This window comes from Dermacentor variabilis, chromosome 1 (assembly GCF_050947875.1).
Source record: "Dermacentor variabilis isolate Ectoservices chromosome 1, ASM5094787v1, whole genome shotgun sequence".
Lineage (NCBI taxonomy): Eukaryota > Metazoa > Arthropoda > Arachnida > Ixodida > Ixodidae > Dermacentor > Dermacentor variabilis.
Window position 1 is genome coordinate 41,743,077 of NC_134568.1, and position 15,016 is coordinate 41,758,092.

A 15,016-nucleotide genomic window follows, 5' to 3' on the forward strand; every position below is an offset into this window, starting at 1 on the left:
TACAACCGCGCATTCTTCGTCAACCATGCATGTCACGCAATGCCATCACCGCTGGTCCGGTGGGGCGTGCTGACACCTTCACGATGCTGAAGCGGTTGACAGTTCGCTGATGCTACTGGCTTATCGTAGCGATGCGTTAGTCGTCACGCCGTCATCGTCACACATTCGTTGTAATTCCAGCATCATCATGCCGTCATCGTCATTCCAGCTTCTTCGTCATGCCATCGCTATCACGCTGTCGTCATCATACCATCGCCGTCGCTCCAGCGTTATCCTCCCGTTGTCGTCATGCCAGGATCGTTATTCCAGACTCGTTATATGTGTGTCATTGTTGTCATAGTGTCATCGCCATACTGTCGTCATCATGCCGTCGTGGTCGCTTCGTCGGCGTCATTTTGTTTGTAGCGATTTCAATGTGGTCATATCAGTATAGTCCTGCCCTCGTCGTCATTTCATCGTCCTCGCAGCTTCGTTGTCATGTCTTCGTGGCCGTTCAATCATCATCATTTTGTCGCAGTGATTCCGCTGTCATGTCATTGTCGTCATGACGTTGTCCATCCAGCGTCATCGCCGCAATTTCTTCGTAATCATGCGTAGGATGCGCATGATCAAGAGCCACAAGTTCCTGTCGAGCGAGTCGGTTCCCGCTTATCATTTGCTGTATGCTTGCAAATGGTTGATAGACTAGAACATTGTTCTTTGCAAACACTAATGACAGGTTCGAGTAAACCGACTCCCATAGCGTGTGGGATCCGCATGTTTTCTTTCTTTTTCTCATTTGCCAGCTGAATAGCAAAGCCGGCATTGCTTGACCGCTCTCTACATGTACTTGCGGGATAAGCACGCCATGTGCACCAGAAATCTCCGGCATGCGCACTCTGGGCTCTTTTTGCGAATCTTTTCAGAGAAGCGTGTCAATTGTAATGTAAGAAAAAAAGAAAAAAAGTGGGCTTTGATAAAAGAAGCAATCTCCGGTAGCACTCGCCTAACCTTCCAGTTTCTCACCGGCTGTGGGATGTAAGTCAGGAAGAAAAGGCAAAGATGCCATTGATAATAGTTTTTGGACTGGAAAACAACACTCAGGTGCTGAAGTCCCACGCTGCTCGTTTTGACTGTCTGACGCACAACAGCCAATTTGCGGAGCGGTGAACTTGTACGGAACTATGCCGAGCAAGGTTTCCAAATTAAAGAAAGTTATATCTCCCCTAAAATAAACATAAAAATGAGGTAATTACATAAAAGAAACGCCAAAAAACAAGCTATCTTATGCGCTTTCTATGATATTTTCAGATGGAGCGCCTCGTTGCGAAAATCAGGCCTAAAACTGAAGGAAAACCAACATTTTGGCACGTTTGTCATACTTTTGCCAAAAGTTCGTAAATTGTACTGGCGCCATCAATTTTAACTTGAAGTACAGCCCTAGGACAGTGAAGTAAAATAATTACGATGAACAAAGGAGTAGGTATTTCGCCAGTGAAGCATAGCCAACTTGGCGAGATTTTTGCAACATTTCTAGCACCTTAAGCTGCGTTTCCAACTGAAGCTTCCGATAAAGACCAGTGCATATTGACATGTGCTTAAATTGTTTATGTTTTTGGTGACCGTTCTCGAGATAATTTTTGTTACAGTGTCATCGCTCAGCCCAAGACGCGCAACGGACGTTTCTGTATCGGCTAGATATATTATCGCTGATTTTATCTGTTGGCTATCGTTCACCCAACCGTGTGATCAGATTAAATTTGCGATACGAATTGTGTAGTACTTTCTGAAAGGCATGCAGCCACCAGCAACTACGCCGCCATCTTGGACAAGTGATGTACAAAAGCAGACGTGCTTGACCCACAGAACCAAATTTCGACGATTGGCGAGTGTGCTCTCCACTCTCAATGTGCTGAGCAATAATTTTTTTTTTTTTGCTGGGCGCAGGTTCGTCCAGTGAACAGTTAGTTTCGTAACTTGCGTTGCACACTGTAGTTCATTACCGTCACTAAAACGTGACAGTATTGAAGATAAATCATTGTAGGTTCAGCGGACGAAGTAGGGCAGCATTGTGCACTAAAATAAGTTTGGTATTAATTTTCTAGCGGAACCATGTTTCAAGTACTTTAATAAGTTTAAGGAAAATATCACGTTACACAAAAACATATAAGGTATCCCAGCTAACGTTAAAGAAGTATGGGGTTTTACGTGCCAAAACCACTTTCGGACTATGAGGCACCCCGTAGTGGGGAACTCCGAAAATTTCGACCACCTGGGGTTCTTTAACGTGCACCTAAATCTAAGTACACGGGTGTTTTCGGATTTCGCCCCCATCGAAATGCGGCCGCCGCGCCCCAGCTAACGTTATCCAATATGTTCAATAAAATAAAATATTTCAAAAAACACGGTACAAACTACGATTATAAAATCTACGATGTTTGGTGTTCATAGACACTGACGAGTTAACACCGCAGTTCTTATAACTGCATCTCGCACTGTGTTTTTTGAATAATTTGCTTCGTTGAACGGCTTGGCTAACGTTAGCTGGGAAACACAGTATACTAGAAAATGACTTCGAGTAAGGTAGAAAGTAACCATGTTTTTTTTACAAGAAAATCTGAGACGCACGAGTAAATCGTCTGGGACAGTTGGTGTGCAGTAACCTGTTTTGTACGACAGAAGTGCTAAACAGTAGCTCACTATGGTGAAATACGCTAACAGAAGGCTGCTTTTCTACAGCGTAAGGTTAAAAAAACACCACTTTCGGAAAGGAAAAAAAATGGAGGTGCCGGGGTTTGAACCCGGGACTTCTCGCATGCGTAACGAGCACTCTACCTCTGAGCTACACCCCCGCATTTAATCTCTTTATAGTAGCAAGATAACTACAGCGAAACTAGCACACATACCAGTGCATAATCTCCTGGCACCACGATGCTTTCAAAGCTCAAGTCCTTAAAATTTACCTGAAACTCCGGCATTATTCATCCAGCCAAAGCCAGCCAGCCAACCTCAAAAGCTTTAGCTCGGTTTGATGAAATTTTAGCCCGATTTTGATGAAATTTGTTGCATTTGAAAGAGAAAGTTAAATTCTAGTGACTTTTGGAAGCGGAATTTCGATTGTTGGCTTGAATTTTTCTAAAACAATTTTCAAATATTTGACCGTTTGAAAAAAATAGAAGCACGAAGTTTACAAATTGATAGCTATGCATCAAGAACTGATATCGCGGTTCTGTAAACGGCATCCATTAGATCATTCAAAGCGGACAAATTCAATATGTCATTTTACATCTTACATGAATTTGTTACGTTGGTTACAACGGTTTTACAAAAGTTGTATTTCCCTATGATTAAATTTTTTTATATTCATGTGTAACATATCAATTTAGTCCGCTATGGATGTACTTTTAGATGCATTTCACAGAATTGTATTATAATCTTTAGTGGTTGAGTTACAGAGTTGTAAACTTGATAGTTTCGTTTTTTGAAAATTTTTGATTTTCGCCAATTTTTAATAAAATATTGACGACCTAACTCAAAAATTCGAAACCAAGAGTCACTAGATTTTAAGTTTGTCTTTTAAATGCAACAAACCTCGTCAATTTTGGTGCAGTGGTTGCCGAGAAAAACGAATTCTCCTTTTACATGTATTTAGATAGGAGCACTCGAGCTAAAGCTTCCTCTTAAGGGCGGAGCACTTCCAGTTGTTCATTTTATACTCTGCAGAGGCCACGTGTGCTCTCATTTTCTACTATCGCTGAACTTTTCCCTATACTATTGGCGTTCCGCTTCACAGCATCAATAGACAGCACGCAGTGATTCTTAAGCCAAATCCGCCTCGCTAAAATGCATGAACAATAATTTTTTGAATACATATTTATTATACGAAACGCTGAAAGAGCTAACAGAAGCAAGTGCGACTAATTACGTTGCAGCATTTCAGTGGATGCTAACTCACTGCACTATTCCTGGAAACGCTTCAGCGGATGGAACTGCGAATCGGGTTCACAAATAAAAAAAAAGGGAGAGATTAAACTATCCTCTTTCACGTAGTGAAGACTGCTTGCTCCTGAAACAGTGACCCGGTCGCCTCAGCAAGAATACCTAGTTTGATCAATAGTTTGAAAGCACCGAATTATTGTTTTACTGCAATGGGAATTATATGAAAACTCCCGACGCATTTACACCATCGGTGTGCATGTCGCCGTCACCGTGATGTTCCGTATAAAGTGCAAGTGCGATGACACTGCGGCCGCTCGCCGTATGCTATGGGTGTGAATGAAAGCGTGCAAATGTGAGCCGAGAAGGATGGCGGCTCGAACTAGCGCGCGCACGGGAAGAAGGCGGGGAGAAAGCGCGCAGTCTTTCATCGCGCGTTGGTAGCTGGGGGCGCTCTACTCCAACGGAGGATGGACAAGGTTGAGAAGTGAGGGAAGCTCATAGTAAAGTTGATTATGAAGAACGACTGAGGAATATGGAAGAATATAAATGGACTGGTAGAGTGTTCAGGTACTTGTACAGAAAATAACATTGATTCACAGTGGAGGAAAAGAACTAGGAAGCTTACCAGCAAGTATGCGGCCTGTAGGGTGGGCAAAACAGCAACAAAGAACGTCAAGCGGAAAGTCAGACAGGCTGAATTAATCTCATGGGTGGCGGCAATGTAAAAGAATCCTGCCATGAGTAACTACTTAAGAGGAAAAAACGAAATTCGGCGTAAATTCTGATGGCACGTAGGACTGATGTCTTATAACACCTTTGGCAAAAGTAGAATATGGCCTCTTTGCTGGCAAGCAAGCAAGATGGTGTGAGGGAATCCGAGTCAGGTGTCGGATGTGTGCTCTCAGGATATCAGTATCTATGTAGACTGTCAAAGGAGTGTCTCCAGCAATGGCCACTGTCGCAATCGATGACGTAGTTTTGGGGAGACCGAGACAAGTTCTTAGTGCTTGTGCTTGCACACTCTGAAGTTTGCGGATATTTGTAGTGCAAGTATTTCCTAGCACATGTAAGCTGCACTGCACGATGCCCAAAAACAGTGCTTTATATAGTTGCGGGCAAATTTAATTCTATTAGATCGAGGGTCATTCACCCTAAAGAAATATACACTTGGCACATGGCCAACTGGGTGGCTTCACAAAAAAGCGCTTGCCGTTTTAAGCGTTTTCTTGGAAACCACCAGTATCTTAGATCTATATTGTATTTTCCGCTGAAAGATACACGTACAATGCAAGTCTATGCTTATTTTCTCAGAAGTTTATTTAGTATGTTATGTACGGGTATAATTACGGGTCTGTACACTCGTCTGTGAAACTGAACTTTATGTCGCGGATGAAACGAAGCACATGCGTTTATATATGCAACTGCATACACGTGCATCTTCTGTGGGTCCCTGGACTCATGCATAGAACTTTTGGATATTACTGACTGACTGTTTTTGTGATAATTTTGTACCGCATTTCGTTACCAATGTTGTGGCAATAGTATTCTTTGCCGGGCGACGAGGAGTAGCCGGTGCCACTTGAAGGCGCCATTCTTTCCTAATAAGACACGCCAATAAAAAAAGCACAAATCGAACATTAGGAACGAATAAGCACTTTGTTCGGATGTACAGGATTTTTGGGAGGATGCGAACTATTGCTGTATATAATCGGTAAGGTCTGGCTCTCTCATAGACGTAGCCTGCTATAATGCGCAAGTCGTCATCGTTTAGGTCAACACTGTGTTCGTGGAGATGAAATTTAATGTATTTTAGCTGAGATGTTATGTTTTATTACAAAAACAGTTCACGGCTTCAAATATTCGAAAACTTTTCGGAAAATATTTGCGTTTACAAATGGTAGCAATTCAATTCGAAGACCGCATTGAATTGCTTCGCGCGCCAGACTACAAAAAGGAATTAATAGTTCAATGCGACGCAAGCGACAGAGGTATGGGCGTGGTACTTAGTCAGGTCGGCGACGATAACGAGGAGCATCCTATCCTCTATGCCAACCGTAAAGTAAATCTAAGAGAGGAAGCCTACAGCGCTTCAGAGAAGGAATGCGCTTGTTTAGTTTGGGCCGCCCAGAAGTTGTCGTGTTACATGTACGGAGCGAAGTTCATCTTCGAGACCGACCACTGTCCTCTGACGTGGCTCAATCAAATGTCACACAAAAATGGCCACTTGCTCCGATGTAGTCTTAATCTCCAAGAGTACAACTTCTCCGTTAGATATAAGAAGGGAAAGTTGCATAGCAATGCGAATGGTTTGAGCAGGCTAATTTGAATTCTGCGTTTGAGGGTCCCGCCTAAATTTTAGGGTTACTAGTGTTAATTTTATTAAGCCAAGAAGATCGCATCTCATTTAGCAAGATTCGCTCCATGATTGCTGAATTTGTCAGCACGAAATTGCTTCAGAAATTGGCATAGCGAAATGCAGCATTTTTTTTTGTTTCTGCACTTATTTTTTTTGGAAGCCTATAGGGTCTAAAGTGAGAGCCAATGTACGTCACCTCGGCGTAGAGCCGTGTTGTGGGGTTCATTTTGCAGTTGGTGGTCCTTGTTGGATGTTTTGGGGCGGTGACATTACACAAGTGGTCGCTGCGAGCCAAGGCATCACCCCCTGGCCACCAGGCATTCTCTTCCTGCCCAGCGGTTATCTGCGCTAGACAGTCGAGATTTTCCGGGACATGGAGGCGCTGTTAAGAACGGCCAGCTGCAGTGCAAGTTTGCCATCCATTTACGCAAGCCGTGGCAACCTCATCTTCGAACGCCGCCGCCAACCACTGGCCATGGCGCGACTAAGTCGACTTTGTGTCGGGAACAATTCGCGCATCCTCCACTCTCCGTCGCTTTAGCTAGGATGCGTTTGACGAAGTAGGCTTTGTGCTGAAACCGCCACCGTTACGGTCTGGCCTCGTCGCCGTTGTGACTGAAGGAGTTCGACGAAGCAGGCTTTGTGCGCAACACGACAACGCCGCCCTGTTCTGCTATGAGTGGGGGAGTTGCCGCGGGAGCACCGACGAAGGCCCCTTCCCACGTGCCGACTAAGACGCAGGACAATGGCTACCCGGGCGTGCTACCCGGGTCCCCTCCGAGTTCTACAAAATTCGTGTGGTGTCGGTTTCGGACCGTGAACACGTGTGTGTGTATGCATGTGTCTGTGTAAACTGTCCCGCGGAGAGGCGGCAGTTTACGATGACTAAACGAACGTTCGCGTTACCTTGTATCGCGGGAGGACCGAGTGTTTAAAAACTGCTGTTGTGCGGATGCTCGGCACACTTAAGCAGTCTCGTTGGACTGAGACACTCTCTCAAGCAGTCGTGTTAGACTGACGTACTTTCTCTCGCAGTCATGCTAGACTGATGAACTGCATGTAAATACCGTAAATAAACCCCTTTCCTCGTTCTCGATGAGAAGCAGTCCTTCCCTTCATCATCCTCCTCAGCGTGGATAACGGCATTGGCGAGCTACCTTCGAATTGATGCCGGACTCCAATCTTGACAACGGGTTACGAGCGATGGGATTCAGCCCCCAATCCTGACACCATGGAGGCTTGGACGCCATCCCCGGGCGGTAGTGACAGCGAGCCCGAACGGACTCAGGCGCTTAGGAGGGTCGTGGACGGAGGGGGATTAAGACCCGTGGCTCCGTGTTTCGCGCCTGCGCCATCATAAAGCAGAGATGCAGACAGCCTGCTATCGGCCAGAATGCCTGTTTACATCTACTTCTTCTTCCCCTCTCCATCCATGGAGTCCGACCGCGCGAGCCTAAGTGTGTCATTCTCTTCAATACAATATATAAATGCAAGACTCTTCTCTTTCAAATCGCCTTTGGCATATGCAGCGCGACCCACCTCATCAACCAGCCTAGTGAATACGCATGCAGTGCTTCTTAGCGAGTCAAAATAAGAGAGTAAAAACTTGAGAAATGTTTTTCAGGAAATTTACTTAACCATTTTTTAGAACAATCGCGCATATGTGGAACTGAATCCAGTGAGCATTCTGTGCCCAATCGAAAAAACTCCTATGCGCCATATTCACTAATTCCAGTGAGCCACATTGCGGTGGCATTAAAAAGCCGTTCATTCCTATGTATCATATGTGGCCACCATGTGACATATGGAACTGTACTAGATTTTATATATGTCCTGATATGTTTTCCATGTTTTCCAAGTATTACGTCTCCTCCATCTTTGATTAAATCGACTGTTATTTCATCTTCTCCTGCAGCTCTTGATCGTTTCATCTGGCGGCTCTTTATACGAAGTGTCTATGGACTGCAATGTCATCCCAATGTCGTGTGTAAGAATTGTAGTCGTGCATATCAAAAAGGGGTATGTCGCCTTGCCGTCGTCTGCCTTATCCACACCAAAGACGACGTTGAAAAGAGGAGCAGCTTCTCATCGGGAATGAAGGAATATAATTTACACCAGGAATAGACAAGGTTACTTCGCAACACTCTGGCGTGACTGAACTGATGTACACCGAAGGAGCCGAAAAATGTCTACCTGAATCCCCTCTGCCCTCCCTATATCTGTAGGTCAGAGAAACCGACAGGTACACCTTCTTCTAATCGGAGCATCTAAAGTAACCGAAGACTCCGCCTTCAAGAGATGGCCACGCGCAATTACATATTACCTTTGTTCACTAAACACAATGTGGGAATAGCCACCGGCCCAAGCAGTTAACTACCCCAGAGACAGGAGGGAACCACTTGCTGAAGAAGGGGTTCAAACTTGCCTCACTCGACCCATATCGGCTGATTGAACGGACAATCAATTAACTGGTTCGTTTGACAGTCGTCTTGAGCGGCTAGCAATGGCCGTTACACTTGCTTTCACAGGAGCTTCTTGATCCCGTCATCGTGATCCGCGGTCGAGCAGCATCCAGAAAACACCGCTTTACAACCGCGCATTCTTCGTCAACCATGCATGTCACGCAATGCCATCACCGCTGGTCCGGTGGGGCGTGCTGACACCTTCACGATGCTGAAGCGGTTAACAGTTCGCTGATGCTACTGGCTTATCGTAGCGATGCGTTCGTCGTCACGCCGTCATCGTCACACATTCGTTGTAATTCCAGCATCATCATGCCGTCATCGTCATTCCAGCTTCTTCGTCATGCCATCGCTATCACGCTGTCGTCATCATACCATCGCCGTCGCTCCAGCGTTATCCTCCCGTTGTCGTCATGCCAGGATCGTTATTCCAGACTCGTTATATGTGTGTCATTGTTGTCATAGTGTCATCGCCATACTGTCGTCATCATGCCGTCGTGGTCGCTTCGTCGGCGTCATTTTGTTTGTAGCGATTTCAATGTGGTCATATCAGTATAGTCCTGCCCTCGTCGTCATTTCATCGTCCTCGCAGCTTCGTTGTCATGTCTTCGTGGCCGTTCAATCATCATCATTTTGTCGCAGTGATTCCGCTGTCATGTCATTGTCGTCATGACGTTGTCCATCCAGCGTCATCGCCGCAATTTCTTCGTAATCATGCGTAGGATGCGCATGATCAAGAGCCACAAGTTCCTGTCGAGCGAGTCGGTTCCCGCTTATCATTTGCTGTATGCTTGCAAATGGTTGATAAACTAGAACATTGTTCTTTGCAAACACTAATGACAGGTTCGTGTAAACCGACTCCCATAGCGTGTGGGATCCGCATGTTTTCTTTCTTTTTCTCATTTGCCAGCTGAATAGCAAAGCCGGCATTGCTTGACCGCTCTCTACATGTACTTGCGGGATAAGCACGCCATGTGCACCAGAAATCTCCGGCATGCGCACTCTGGGCTCTTTTTGCGAATCTTTTCAGAGAAGCGTGTCAATTGTAATGTAAGAAAAAAAGAAAAAAAGTGGGCTTTGATAAAAGAAGCAATCTCCGGTAGCACTCGCCTAACCTTCCAGTTTCTGACCGGCTGTGGGATGTAAGTCAGGAGGAAAAGGCAAAGATGCCATTGATAATAGTTTTTGGACTGGAAAACAACACTCAAGTGCTCAAGTCCCACGCTGCTCGTTTTGACTGTCTGACACACAACAGCCAATTTGCGGAGCGGTGAACTTGTACGGAACTATGCCGAGCAAGGTTTCCAAATTAAAGAAAGTTATATCTCCCCTAAAATAAACATAAAAATGAGGTAATTACATAAAAGAAACGCCAAAAAACAAGCCATCTTATGCGCTTTATATGATATTTTCAGATGGAGCGCCTCGTTGCGAAAATCAGGCCTAAAACTGAAGGAAAACCAACATTTTGGCACGTTTGTCATACTTTTGCCAAAAGTTCGTAAATTGTACTGGCGCCATCAATTTTAACTTGAAGTACAGCCCTAGGACAGTGAAGTAAAATAATTACGATGAACAAATGAGTAGGTATTTCGCCAGTGAAGCATAGCCAACTTGGCGAGATTTTTTCAACATTTCTAGCTCCTTAAGCTGCGTTTCCAACTGAAGCTTCCCATAAAGACCAGTGCATATTGACATGTGCTTAAATTGTTTATGTTTTTGGTGACCGTTCTCGAGATAATTTTTGTTACAGTGTTATCGCTCAGCCCAAGACGCGCAACGGACGTTTCTGTATCGGCTAGATATATTATCGCTGATTTTATCTGTTGGCTATCGTTCACCCAACCGTGTAATCAGATTGAATTTGCGATAGGAATTGTGCAGTACTTTCTGAAAGGCATGCAGCCACCAGCAACTACGCCGCCATCTTGGACAAGTGATGTACAAAAGCAGACGTGCTTGACCCACAGAACCAGATTTCGACGATTGGCGAGTGTGCTCTCCACTCTCAATGTGCTGAGCAATAATTTTTTTTTTTGCTGGGCGCAGGTTCGTCCAGTGAACAGTTAGTTTCGTAACTTGCGTTGCACACTGTAGTTCATTACCGTCACTAAAACGTGACAGTATTGAAGATAAATCATTGTAGGTTCAGCGGACGAAGTAGGGCAGCATTGTGCACTAAAATAAGTTTGGTATTAATTTTCTAGCGGAACCATGTTTCAAGTACTTTAGTAAGCTTAAGGAAAATATCACGTTACACAAAAACATATAAGGTATCCCAGCTAACGTTAAAGAAGTAAGGGGTTTTACGTGCCAAAACCACTTTCGGGCTATGAGGCACCCCGTAGTGGGAACTCCGAAAATTTCGACCACCTGGGGTTCTTTAACGTGCACCTAAATCTAAGTACACGGGTGTTTTCGGATTTCGCCCCCATCGAAATGCGGCCGCCGCGCCCCAGCTAACGTTATCCAATATGTTCAATAAAATAAAATATTTCAAAAAACACGGTACAAACTACGATTATAAAATCTACGATGTTTGGTGTTCATAGACACTGACGAGTTAACACCGCAGTTCTTATAACTGCATCTCGCACTGTGTTTTTTGAATAATTTGCTTCGTTGAACGGCTTGGCTAACGTTAGCTGGGAAACACAGTATACTAGAAAATGACTTCGAGTAAGGTAGTAAGTAACCATGTTTTTTTTACAAGAAAATCTGAGACGCACGAGTAAATCGTCTGGGACAGTTGGTGTGCAGTAACCCTGTTTTGTACGACAGAAGTGCTAAACAGTAGCTCACTATGGTGAAATACGCTAACAGAAGGCTGCTTTTCTACAACGTAAGGTTAAAAAAACACCACTTTCGGAAAGGAAAAAAAATGGAGGTGCCGGGGTTTGAACCCGGGACTTCTCGCATGCGAAACGAGCACTCTACCTCTGAGCTACACCCCCGCATTTAATCACATTATAGTAGCAAGATAACTACAGCAAAACTAGCACACATACCAGTGCATAATCTCCTGGCACCACGATGCTTTCAAAGCTCAAGTCCTTAAAATTTACCTGAAACTCCGGCATTATTCATCCAGCCAAAGCCAGCCAGCCAACCTCAAAACTTAAGAGGAAGCTTTAGCTCGGGTGCTCCTATCTAAATACATGTAAAAGCAGAATTCGTTTTTCTCGGCCACCACAGCACCAAATTTGACGAGCTTTGCTGCATTTAAAAGAAAAACTTAAGATCTAGTGACTGTTAGTTTCGGATTTTTGATTTAGGTCGTCAATTTTTTATTAAAAGTTGGCAAAAAATGAAAATTTTCAAAAAACGAAACTATCAAGTTTACAACTCTATACCTCAGCAACGAAAATTGATAATACAATTCCGTGAACTGCATCTAATAGTACATTTAAAGCGGACAAAATTGATAGGTTACACATGAATGTAAAATAATATTGTAAAATGGAAATATAGGTTTTGCAGAACCCTTGTAAACAACGTAACAAATTCACGTAAGATATAAAATGACGTATGGAATTTGTCCGCTTTCAATGATCTGATGGATCTCGCTTACAGAACCGCAATATCTGCTCTTGATGCAGAGTTATGAATTTGTGAACTTCATGCTTCTATTTTTTTCAAACTTTCGAATTTTTGAAAATCTTTTTAACAAAATTCAGGGCCTAAATAGAAATTCCGTGACCAACATTCACTAGAATTTCACTTTCCCTGTCAAATTCAACAAATTTCATTAAAATCGGTCCAGGGGTTATCTCAGAAAATCGTTTTTGCGTTTTTACATGTATTTGAATAGGCCGCGTCGGAGTTGGGCCCGAGCTAAAGCTTCCTCTTAAGAGGAAGCTTTAGCTCGGTTTGATGAAATTTTAGCCCGATTTTGATGAAATTTGTTGCATTTGAAAGAGAAAGTTAAATTCTAGTGACTGTTGGAAGCGGAATTTCGATTTATGGCTTGAATTTTTCGAAAACAATTTTCAAATATTAGCCGCTTGGAAAAAATAGAAGCACGAAGTTTACAAATTGATAGCTATGCATCAAGAACTGATATCGCGGTTCTGTAAACGGCATCCATTAGATCATTCAAAGCGGACAAATTCAATATGTCATTTTACATCTTACATGAATTTGTTACGTTGGTTACAACGGTTTTACAAAAGTTGTATTTCCCTATGATTAAATTTTTTTATATTCATGTGTAACATATCAATTTAGTCCGCTATGGATGTACTTTTAGATGCAATTCACAGAATTGTATTATAATTTTTAGTGGTTGAGTTACAGAGTTGTAAACTTGATAGTTTCGTTTTTTGAAAATTTTTGATTTTCGCCAATTTTTAATAAAAGATTGACGACCTAACTCAAAAATTCGAAACCAGCAGTCACTAGATTTTAAGTTTGTCTTTTAAATGCAACAAACCTCGTCAATTTTGGTGCAGTGGTTGCCGAGAAAAACGAATTCTCCTTTTACATGTATTTAGATAGGAGCACTCGAGCTAAAGCTTCCTCTTAAGGGCGGAGCTCTTCCAGTTGTTCATTTTATACTCTGCAGAGGCCACGTGTGATCTCATTTTCTACTATCGCTGAACTTTTCCCTGTACTATTGGCGTTCCGCTTCACAGCATCAATAGACAACACGCAGTGATTCTTAAGCCAAATCCGCCTCGCTAAAATGCATGAACAATAATTTTTTGAATACATATTTATTATACGAAACGCTGAAAGAGCTAACAGAAGCAAGTGCTACAAATTACGTTGCAGCATTTCAGTGGATGCTAACTCACTGCACTATTCCTGGAAACGCTTCAGCGGATGGAACTGCGAATCGGGTTCACAAATAAAAAAAAAAGGGAGAGATTAAACTATCCTCTTTCACGTAGTGAAGACTGCTTGCTCCTGAAACAGTGACCCGGTCGCCTCAGCAAAAATACCTAGTTTGATCAACAGTTTGAAAGCACCGAATTATTGTTTTACTGCAATGGGAATTATATGAAAACTCCCGGCGCATTTACACCATCGGTGTGCATGTCGCCGTCACCGTGATGTTCCGTATAAAGTGCAAGTGCGATGACATTGCGGCCGCTCGCCGTATGCTATGGGTGTGAATGAAAGCGTGCAAATGTGAGCCGAGAAGGATGGCGGCTCGAACTAGCGCGCGCACGGGAAGAAGGCGGGGAGAAAGCGCGCAGTCTTTCATCGCGCGTTGGTAGCAGGGGGCGCTCTACTCCAACGGAGGATGGACAAGGTTGAGAAGTGAGGGAAGCTCATAGTAAAGTTGATTATGAAGAACGACTGAGGAATATGGAAGAATGTAAATGGACTGGTAGAGTGTTCAGGTACTTGTACAGAAAATAACATTGATTCACAGTGGAGGAAAAGAACTAGGAAGCTTACCAGCAAGTATGCGGCCTGTAGGGTGGGCAAAACAGCAAGAAAGAACGTCAAGCGGAAAGTCAGACAGGCTGAATTAATCTCATGGGTGGCGGCAATGTAAAAGAATCCTGCCATGAGTAACTACTTAAGAGGAAAAAACGAAATTCGGCGTAAATTCTGATGGCACGTAGGACTGATGTCTTAGAACACCTTTGGCAAAAGTAGAATATGGCCTCTTTGCTGGCAAGCAAGCAAGATGGTGTGAGGGAATCCGAGTCAGGTGTCGGATGTGTGCTCTCAGGATATCAGTATCTATGTAGACTGTCAAAGGAGTGTCTCCAGCAATGGCCACTGTCGCAATCGATGACGTAGTTTTGGGGAGACCGAGACAAGTTCTTAGTGCTTGTGCTTGCACACTCTGAAGTTTGCGGATATTTGTAGCGCAAGTATTTCCTAGCACATGTAAGCTGCACTGCACGATGCCCAAAAACAGTGCTTTATATAGTTGCGGGCAAATTTAATTCTATTAGATCGAGGGTCATTCACCCTAAAGAAATATAAACTTGGCACATGGCCAACTGGGTGGCTTCAGAAAAAAGCGCTTGCCGTTTGAAGCGTTTCCTTGGAAACCACCAGTATCTTAGATCTATATTGTATTTTCCGCTGAAAGATACACGTACAATGCAAGTCTATGCTTATTTTCTCAGAAGTTTATTTAGTATGTTATTTACGGGTATAATTACGGGTCTGTACACTCGTCTGTGAAACTGAACTTTATGTCGCGGACGAAACGAAGCACATGCGTTTATATATGCAACTGCATACACGTGCATCTTCTGTGGGTCCCTGGACTCATGTACAGAACTTTTGGATATTACTGACTGACTGTTTTTGT

At 43.6% G+C, this 15,016-nt stretch overlaps 2 non-coding genes across 2 annotated transcripts; both read right to left on the reverse strand.

The window, feature by feature from the left end:
• Window positions 1–2,759: 2,759 nt before the first annotated feature.
• TRNAA-CGC (transfer RNA alanine (anticodon CGC)) lies at window positions 2,760–2,831 on the reverse strand. The gene has a single exon. It is a non-coding gene; the product is annotated as a tRNA-Ala (tRNA).
• Window positions 2,832–11,618: 8,787 nt separating this feature from the next.
• TRNAA-CGC (transfer RNA alanine (anticodon CGC)) lies at window positions 11,619–11,690 on the reverse strand. The gene has a single exon. It is a non-coding gene; the product is annotated as a tRNA-Ala (tRNA).
• Window positions 11,691–15,016: the final 3,326 nt, after the last annotated feature.